Source organism: Vicia villosa, linkage group LG7 (assembly GCF_029867415.1).
Source record: "Vicia villosa cultivar HV-30 ecotype Madison, WI linkage group LG7, Vvil1.0, whole genome shotgun sequence".
Classification (NCBI taxonomy): domain Eukaryota; kingdom Viridiplantae; phylum Streptophyta; class Magnoliopsida; order Fabales; family Fabaceae; genus Vicia; species Vicia villosa.
The window spans coordinates 42,967,975-42,977,714 of record NC_081186.1 but is presented as its reverse complement, the minus strand read 5'-3'; the positions used below and the strand labels follow the sequence as shown (position 1 = coordinate 42,977,714).

The following is a 9,740-nucleotide window of genomic DNA, read 5'->3' as shown; positions in this document are numbered from 1 at the left end:
CCTCTCTTGTAAAGAAGAGGGTCGTCCCAATAGTATTGTTTTAGGTCATGGAAGAATTTCTTCTTCTGTTGGTAACTTAAATCAGGAGGAAGTACACCAGCGGCTAAATAGTTTACAAAATCCGCATACCAAGGTGTAATGGTCATGGCAAGAGTGGTTGCGACAGGTTCTTCGGAAGCGTTTCTTTCTAATTGAGCGATAAGCTTATCGTAAGGAAAATCGTCATTAATAGGTACGATTTCAAGTTCTAGGTTTTCTAAACAAGAAAGGTGGTCTGCTACAACGTTTTCTGTTCCCTTTTTGTCTTTAATTTCTAAATCAAATTCTTGCAATAGCAATATACATCTTAAGAGTCTCGGTTTAGCATCCTTTTTAGTCAATAAGTACCTAATAGCGGCGAGGTTGGTGTATATGATTATTTTAGCTCCTACTAGATAGGAGCGAAATTTATCTAAGGAAAATACTACAACTAAAAACTCTTTTTCGGTTGTAGCGTAATTCATTTGAGCTTCGTCCATAGTTCTACTTGCATAGTAAATGACGTGAAGTTTCTTATCCTTTCGTTGACCTAGGACAGCGCCTACAGCGTAATCACTCGCGTCACACATTATTTCGAATGGTTCAGTCCAATCAGGAGGTTGCATAATAGGTGCTGAGATTAATGCTTCCTTAAGGGTATTGAAGGCTTCTAAAAACTTGTCATCAAAGACGAAATCAGCGTCTTTCATTAATAATTTGGTCAATGGTTTAGTTATCTTCGGGAAGTCTTTGATGAAGCGTCGGTAAAAACCAGCGTGTCCTAAGAAACTTCGTATCTCTCTCACGGTCTTCGGAGGTTGAAGATTTTCAATAACTTCTATTTTAGCTCTATCTACTTCAATTCCTCTATTTGACACGATATGTCCTAGCACAATCCCTTCTTGTACCATAAAGTGACATTTTTCCCAGTTTAAGACTAAATTAACCTTCACGCAACGTTCTAGAACTTTTTCTAAATTTGCAAGACATCTCTCGAAACTTTGTCCACATACGGAGAAGTCGTCTATAAAGACTTCCATAATATTATCCAGGAAATCGGCGAATATTGCCATCATACATCTTTGAAATGTCGCAGGTGCGTTACATAATCTGAATGGCATTCGTTGGTAGGCAAAGGTTCCAAATGGGCAGGTGAAAGTTGTTTTCTCTTGGTCATCAAGGTGGATTGGGATTTAGAAGAAACCAGAGTAACCATCTAAGTAACAGAAGTGAGAATGTCTAGCTAAGCGTTTTAACATTTGATCTATGAATAGCAGGGGAAAATGGTCTTTACGAGTGGCTTTATTTAGTTTTCTATAATCTATGCACATTCGCCAACTAGATTCAACTCTATTGGTTATAGTTTCACCCTTCTCATTTTTTATCACCGTGACTCCTCCTTTTTAGGTATTACATGGACTGGGCTAACCCATTTACTATCGGATATGGGGTATATTATTCCAGCTTCTAAAAGTTTTAAAACTTCTTTCCTAACCACTTCGCTCATAATCGGGTTGAGTCTCCTCTAGTGTTCTCTAGAGGTTTTCGAGTCTTCCTCAAGCATAATTCGATGCATACAAACAGAGGGGCTAATTCCTTTGAGATCAAATATCTTATAACCTAAAGCTGTTGGATACTTCCTTAGGACTTCTAACAATTTTTTGGTTTCGATCGGTCCTAAGTCAGCATTGATTATTACAGGTCGTTCGAGTTCGGTGTCTAGGAATTCATATCTTAGATTTTTAGGAAGCGTTTTGAGTTCGTCAGTCAGTTTACTAGGAGCAGGTGTCGGATCAGGTGTTAATGCTAAACATTCGTTTAAACTTAGGTTTTGGTTTTCTTCTTGCGCGTTATCGTCGGGTGTTTCGGTTATAGGGATTTCTAGGATTTCAGGGTTTTCGAGTGGTTCCGTTTTCGCTTATCTGACGCATTCTTCAGTGATATCCATGAAACAACAGGTGTCATCAATTGCGGGTGCTTTTAAGAAGTGAGATAGAATAAATTCAATCTTTTCTTCTCCTACTTCGAAGGTCAGTTTTCCTCGTTTAACGTCTATTATTGCACTAGCAGTTGCTAAGAATGGTCTTCCTAGTATGATTGGGATGTTAGAATCTTCTTGAATATCCATGATGATGAAATCAGTTGGGATGTAGAATTTACCTACTCGCACAGGGATATTTTCCAACATTCCTACGGGATATTTAACTGAACGGTTAGCAAGTTGAAGATACATCCTTGTTGATTTAAGCTACCTAAGTTTAGTTTCTTACAGGTTGAAAGAGGCATCAAAGTAACACTAGCTCCTAAATCGCATAAGGCCTTATCTATAATAGTCTTTCCTATTACACAAGGTATGGAGAAACTACCAGGATCTTTTAATTTGGGAGGCATGTTATTTTGAATGATGGTGCTACATTCTGCGGTAAGCGTCATGGTTTCGTTATCCTCGAGTTTCTTTTTGTTTGAAAGAATTTCTTTTAGAAATTTAGCATATGAAGGCATTTGAGTTATAGCTTCTGTGAAAGGTATGGTTATGTTTAACTGTTTCATAAGTTCTACAAACCTTTTAAATTGCGCTTCAGTTTTTGATTTAGCCAATCTCTGAGGATAAAGAATAGGTGGCTTATGAGGTGGTGGTGGCACATAAGGTTTCTCTTTTTCAGATTCCACTTCGGTGTTGTTTTCATTTATCTTAGCGGTTTGATCATCAGTAATGTATTTTTGGTTTTCTTTGGCTCTTGTTGTGACATGGGTGCGTTTTGAGTTCTAGGATCGATAGGTCCATCGTAGTTCTTTCTACTTCACAATGTAATTGCATTTGCATGTCCTTTAGGATTAGGTTGCGGTTGAGCAGGAAACGTGCCGGCAGGGGCAGCAGTAGGCGCTTGTTGTTGAGCTACTTGGGAAATTTGTGTTTCTAGCATTTTGTTATGTGTAGCTAAAGCGTCTACTTTGTTTGCTAATTGTTTTAGTTTCTCACTATTATGAATGTTTTGATTTAGGAAGTCCTTGTTAGTTTGTTGTTGGGAAGCTATGAAGTTTTCCATCATGATTTCTAGATTGGACTTCCTAGGGGCATTTGGAGCAGCTACAGACGCTTTTTGATAGCCAGGTGGGACAACAGGTGCTTGTCCAGGTGCGTACAATGCATTGTTGTTCTTATACAAAAAGTTTGGATGGTTCTTCCATCCAGGGTTGTACGTGTTTGAGTAAGGGTTTCCCTGAGCGTAGTTCACTTGATCAGATGGAATACCAGTCATAAGTTGGCATTCGGCAACGACATGTCCAGCTAATCCACATATCTCGCAGTTAGGTGCTACAGCAGCCGCGGCGGCTGCAGGAGTGATGGTTAAGTTCTCAATCTTTTGAGTTAAAGCGTCTACTTTAGTGTTAATGCGGTCTATACCACTTAATTCGTACATTCCTCCTTTGGTTTGGGTTTTCTCTACAACGGTTCGTTCTCCTCCCCATTTGTAATGGTTTTGTGCCATGTTTTCTATGAGGTTATATGCTTTATCATGAGGTTTGTCCATCAGAGCTCCGCCAACAACGGCATATATAGTCATTTAAGTGTTATAAAGTAGACCACCATAAAAGGAATGGATGATCAACCATGGTTTGAGTCCATGATGAGAGCATAGTGTTAGCATGTCCTTATATCATTCCCAAGCTTCGAAGAGTGATTCATTGTCTTTTTGGGTAAATCCGTTGATTTGACCTTTTAGCATAGCAGTTTTGCTAGGCGGGAAATATCTCGCCAAGAATACTCTCTTCAATTCGTCCCAGGTAGTTATGGAATTAGAGGGTAGGGATTGAAGCCACACTCTAGCTCTATCGCTAAAGGAGAAAGGAAAGAGACATAATCGAATAGCTTCGGGACTAACGTTGTTAACTTTGACAGTGTCGACGTATTGCACGACTACAGGGCTTCCAGAGAATTGGTTTTGTTGGACAGCTTGTACCAATGAAGGTTTTAGTTCGAAATTGTTCACCTCAATCGCAGGTGGTGCGATACTTGAGTGCGGTTCAGCTCGTGAAGGAGCGACATAGTCTCTAAGAGGACGAAGAGTAGCCATCTCTAACTTCGGGTTTAGTTGATCAGCAAAGATCAATTCTTGAGAAAGTGGAATTGGTGCTACTTCGGGAAGATGATAAGCTCGACGTCTTACATTAATAAAACGCTCGATCTCGTTAATTTGTTGTAATAATTCCCCTCCTTCTGAACGAGTATTTGACATACAATGGTTCAAAGAAAAGGAACAAAATTGCCCTAGTCTCTACGGTGTAACAGTGAGTTACGATATCGACTTAAATAGTCCCCTGCAACAGCGCCAAAAACTTGATTGCGACTTTATGTGTCTATAAATCTGATAAATGCAAGTGCACAGTCGTGTCGTGTAGTTTTAAGAGATATCGAATCCACTGGGACTATGAATCGATCTACCGTTATCTAAGGTTACTATGTAAAGCTAAGGCTACTAATATTTTGGTTGTTTCTAAGGGGAAAATTAAATTGTGAAGTTTAACAAATATAATAATAAACGGATATCAGTATGTATTTTGTCTAACTTAGGTGATGCGAAGGTCCATTGGCTATGGTTCTCATTTAATTAAAAACCTTTATTAATTCTGTCGTTTAAAAGTCCTCCTCTCAAACTCTCGCTCTGTTGATTTAGACTACTATCCTAACTCATAATGTACGCTCTCGCCATCCCATTAGATTTAGAAAAGCTTTTTGAAAATAACATAGTTAATAAAATGCTCTCTTTATGAAGACGTTATCTACTTAAATCTCCTAGTCTCAAACTCTCGCTCTGTTGACTCGGGTCATGCTAGTATTCCCTAACGTACGCTTTCGCCATCCCGCGTCGGGTTTAAAAACACTTTTTGAAAGTAAATAAATTCTAATAAGTTTTAATATGCTTTCGCCATCCTTAAAACTAATGTCCTATGCCTACTATCCAATTAAGAATCTCAAACTCTCGCTCTATTGATTTGAACCTTTATTGGCCCTAAAATCTCAAACTCTCGCTCTATTGATTTTAGAACTTTAGCAAATTAAATTAGACATAAAACCAAAAACAAGTGATAGTTAATAAAACATAATTAAGCCAACTTATTTCGGATCCCATGGTTAACTTACTTTACATACCGATATCTTAACTAATTAGCCAGACATATTGATACGGTTAAACATGCATAAATCAGTTCGGTTCATAATAAAAGAAATATTAAATAGCATACAATATATCATGCAAATAAATATAATAAAGGCGGTCAATAAGAAATCTGAATAAAATAAATCTTTAAATATAAACTTGGATCTTGGAGTACTCGAACTTCCACCACAGGTTGGTTGGATCGTTCTTCAAATGTTATTCGACGTAAAAATTAAAACAAGGAAATAAAAACCAAATCTAACGTAAGGTTAGATCTATGAAAAATTCACAACAATTTCCGGTGTAGAAATTGCGGTGAGAAAAGAATGCAGAGAATAAATATGCGAAGGAAAAATAATTCTTTTGGAAAATAAATTCGGCAGAACTTCGTTGTAAAAATTCGGACCCCTTCTCAAGTGTTTGTGTCTTGTATTTATAGGAGTAGGCTTGGAGAGTGCTTTTCACCTTTTCCTTTTTCATTCCTTCTTTTTCTCCTAAAAATGTCCATTCACGTGACTTGAAAAAGAGTCGTTACAGAGAACGTGGTCTTGAGACGTGCGTCCCAAGTGCCTTCAATATAGGAGACGGGCGTCTCCTCTTCATTACGTGGCAAGGAGAGTGGGAGACGAACGTCTCCACTCTTTACTTGGTCTTCTTCTTCAATCTGGGCTTCTCCATGTTCCAAAGCCCAAGACGGGCGTCTGTCATATATATGAGACGAACGTCTCACCTTTTGTGTGGGCCACGCGCTTATTCTTCTAGTTTGGGCCTGTTGCTCTTTGTATCTCCTATTCACTTCAGCACCTCTCTTTTTATCTTCTTGGAATAAATATGAATAATTTTTGCTCCATTTCTTCTTCTTTTCACGAATAGTCTCAATATGAACATAATACCTGAAACATTGCAAATACTCGCATAATACCATAATAAAATAATATAATTAAATGAAAATGCTAACAATATTTATGGATTTTAAGCTAAATATATGGTATAAATTCGTGTTATCATATACCCCTCTGAACCCGTCTCGGGAATGTATCTTGACCGAGTGCGCCAATGCCGAGTTCCAGACAGGCAAGGTTTGCTTTCCAAAGTCAATTCCCGCTCGACCGAACATGGACAAGTCAAAGTATTAGGGTTTCCACAAAGGTCACGAACACAACACTGAGGTTTGCGCCCATTGCGTTCTACAAAGAAGATCTCTTTGGTGGTGTTCCCAATTCCACGATTCCACTGCTCATCCGCGCCAGAATGGCAAACTTTGATAACCGTGCATTCTTGTCGATCAGGGCAGCTCCATTGACATCATGTACTCCTAGCTGTTCACCACCCTGCAACTAGACGAGATCCATCTTACCCCATACGTGGGATCAAACTTGCAAGGATTCAATGACACTGTTACTAAGCTGTGGGGTTTCGTAGAACTGATCGTGTCGTTCGGAGCAACTGAGACGACAAAGGCCATAAAGGTCTAGTATCTCGTCATCGACTTTCCATCCATATACTAATGTATCCTCGGATGTCTGGCTTTGGCCGAACTGATAGTTGTACCCTCCACCGTCCACCTTAAGATGAAATACTACACGGCCAGAGGACAAGTAGCTACCCTACATGGAGACATAAAGGCAGCCCAGAGGTGCTTCGAAGCATCAGCCAAAGACCTCAACTCCATAAAGGTTTCTCCTCATCTAGAAGCCAAGTTAGAATTGCTCGCTAGTTCCGAGGCATCCAAGTCGTTGCCGCGTATAGATATCGTCGGCATGGTTAGTCGCTTCTGCAGGGAAGCCAGAGGAAGAGTAGAAGCAAAGAAATATCCGACGATCAAAACAGAGGACATCTTGCGTCCCAACCCAGACATAAACTTCAAGCTCGTACCACTTGGAGAAGACCCGACCAAAGGGGTAAAGATCGGAGCCGACCTGCCTGAATTCGCAAGAAAATAGTAGAAGGTGTTCCTACGAGAGAATGCTGATCTATTTGCCTAGAGCGTCGCAGAGATGCCCGGTCTCGATCCGGAGGTAGCATGTCACCACGTGACGATCGACCCCGTGTACAAAGCCATCGCCCAGAGGAGGAGGAAATAGTCCCCGAAGAAAACGATCGCGACCGAGTTAGCTGTTAGGCACCTCTTAAAGAAGAAATTTATTTCGAAGGCCAAGTATACTACTTGGTTGTCCAATGTTGTACTTGTCAAAAAGAATAATGGAAAATGGCGCATGTGTATTGACTATATCAATCTCAATAAGGTTTTCCCTTAAGATGCATACCCACAACCGAACATAGATAAACTAGTAGATAATTTCGCCTGTTTTAAACTAATATCGTTCATGGACGCATATTCGGGATACAATCAGATCCCTATGGCCAAGGCCGACAAAAAATACACAAGTTTCATGACGGAATCGAGTAACTATTACTACAACGTAATGTAATTCGGTCTAAAAAACGTTGGGGCCACGTATCAACGGATGATGAACAAAGTATTCCGAGGAGAAATAGGAGACATGCTCGAAGTATACATGGATGACATGATCGTCAAATCCCAAGAGGAAACCGATCATGCATCCACCTCAAGAAGGTCTTCGAATAGGCCAGAAAATGAAAAATGAGATTTAATCCCGAGAAATGCACGTTCGGCGTCCGAGCAGGTAAATTCCTCAGTTTCAATTTAACATAACGGGGAATTGAAGATAATCTGGACAAATGCAGGGCCTTTTCTGAATCTCTTAGACTGAACTTAAAGAAATCTATCCAATCATTAAACATAATGCTTACGTCTTTATCCCAATTTGTGGCCAAGTCCGCCCAACACGCTCTCCCTTTTTTCAAACTTTTATGGAAAGAGGCTACATTTGACTGGAAAGACGAGTGCAAACTGTAACACCCCTCTAATAACCCGCGAAAATTAACAAAATTAAATCAGAGTAGCATGTAAAGAGGTTTCACAATTCATAAATAAAACAAACATTTAAGTCATATGTCATGCATTCACTGAAGAACATTTTATCATAACTCATAAACCAGATATCTCATGTTTACATAACGGAATAACCATCAAACTAGCATCACATCGTCAAATGCATTAATTCTCAAAATAAATTGAACATAACGAAGTTAATGACATAAACTTAAAATAGTGTTTCCCCCAGTGTTACATCTACTAGAGCATGACACCGACACAATAACTAAACCGACTTATGAGCTAATCCTCACCAAGTCACGCTGTTATCCTCAATCTGAAAATGACAACAAGTAAGGGTGAGTCTCATCATAGTTAACCAATGTTATTGCATCATAAATAACAATATATCATAGTTATATCATTCACCCAATCGTTTCATATTCAGACACATCATCGTCACACATTCACAGACATCAAGTAAACACATAACATATATTAATCATGTTACAAAAATCATGCATATGTATGAAACTGACACTATGCATGTGGTACCAACATCATCAATGGGAAAACCCATCGACCGATCTATCATCATCCAGATACGGCCTTGCCAGCACAGATTCCTCAGAATGGGTATCTTGCCCTTCACTGTATCCTCTCATCATTAAGATACAACCCTCGTCAATGACTATGATTGCATGCAAACATATATACAACATACTATCATTATCATCATACTATGAGTAGCATCATCTTATACTCATTCATCATCATTCATCATCATCATTTACAAGTATGTTCAATATATATATATATATATATATATATATATATATATATATATATATATATATATATATATATATATATATAGGGTTAAATATGTTTTTAGTCCTTATAAAATTACCAAAAACTACTTTTAGTCCCTATTAAAAAAAATCGACTTTTAGTCCCTATAAAATTACTTTTGCACTCATTTTTAGTCCCTGTAGAGGGACTAAAAGTGAGTGCAAAAGTGATTTTATAGGGACTAAAAGTCAACATTTTTTTTATAGGGACTAAAAACCAAAATTGAAATATTTACAGGGACCAAAAACTTATTTAACCCATATATATATATATATATATATATATATATATATATATATATATATATATATATTTGCATCATTCAATAAAAATCATATGGAAATTAATCATACGATTATCTCATTCTAATCATCATAATTCAAACATCATTCCAAACAGATCAGCATTTTAAAAGTTACTCATCATCGAACTTTCCAAATCACAAAACAGCAACATTTACAAGTCACGCTGGCCATACGTGTATGATACACGTATGAGTAGAACCACATTTCCAAACAAAATACACGCACCACATTTCCAAACAAAACACATTTCCAAACAAAACACATTTCCAAAATTCCATACAAAACATACACATACGCGTATCAAGCAAGCATACGCGTACTAGCCAAGTCCCATACACGTACGAGCAGGAAGTGCAATTCTGGTGCACAATGGGGAGCGTACCATATGCGTACCACCCCCCATACGCGTATCATACGCGTACCATACGTGAATGGACAACAGTTCCAAGAATCTGCAACTTACCCATTCGTCTTATTCGCGAATCCATTCGTTTCAACCTGCGATTT

General features: G+C 38.4%; 1 non-coding gene across 1 annotated transcript; it reads left to right on the top strand.

Moving 5' to 3' along the window:
• The first annotated feature begins 3,639 nt into the window (after nt 1-3,639).
• LOC131621179 (small nucleolar RNA R71) lies at nt 3,640-3,746 on the top strand. The gene has a single exon (XR_009289506.1). It is a non-coding gene; the product is annotated as a small nucleolar RNA R71 (small nucleolar RNA).
• Nucleotides 3,747-9,740: the final 5,994 nt, after the last annotated feature.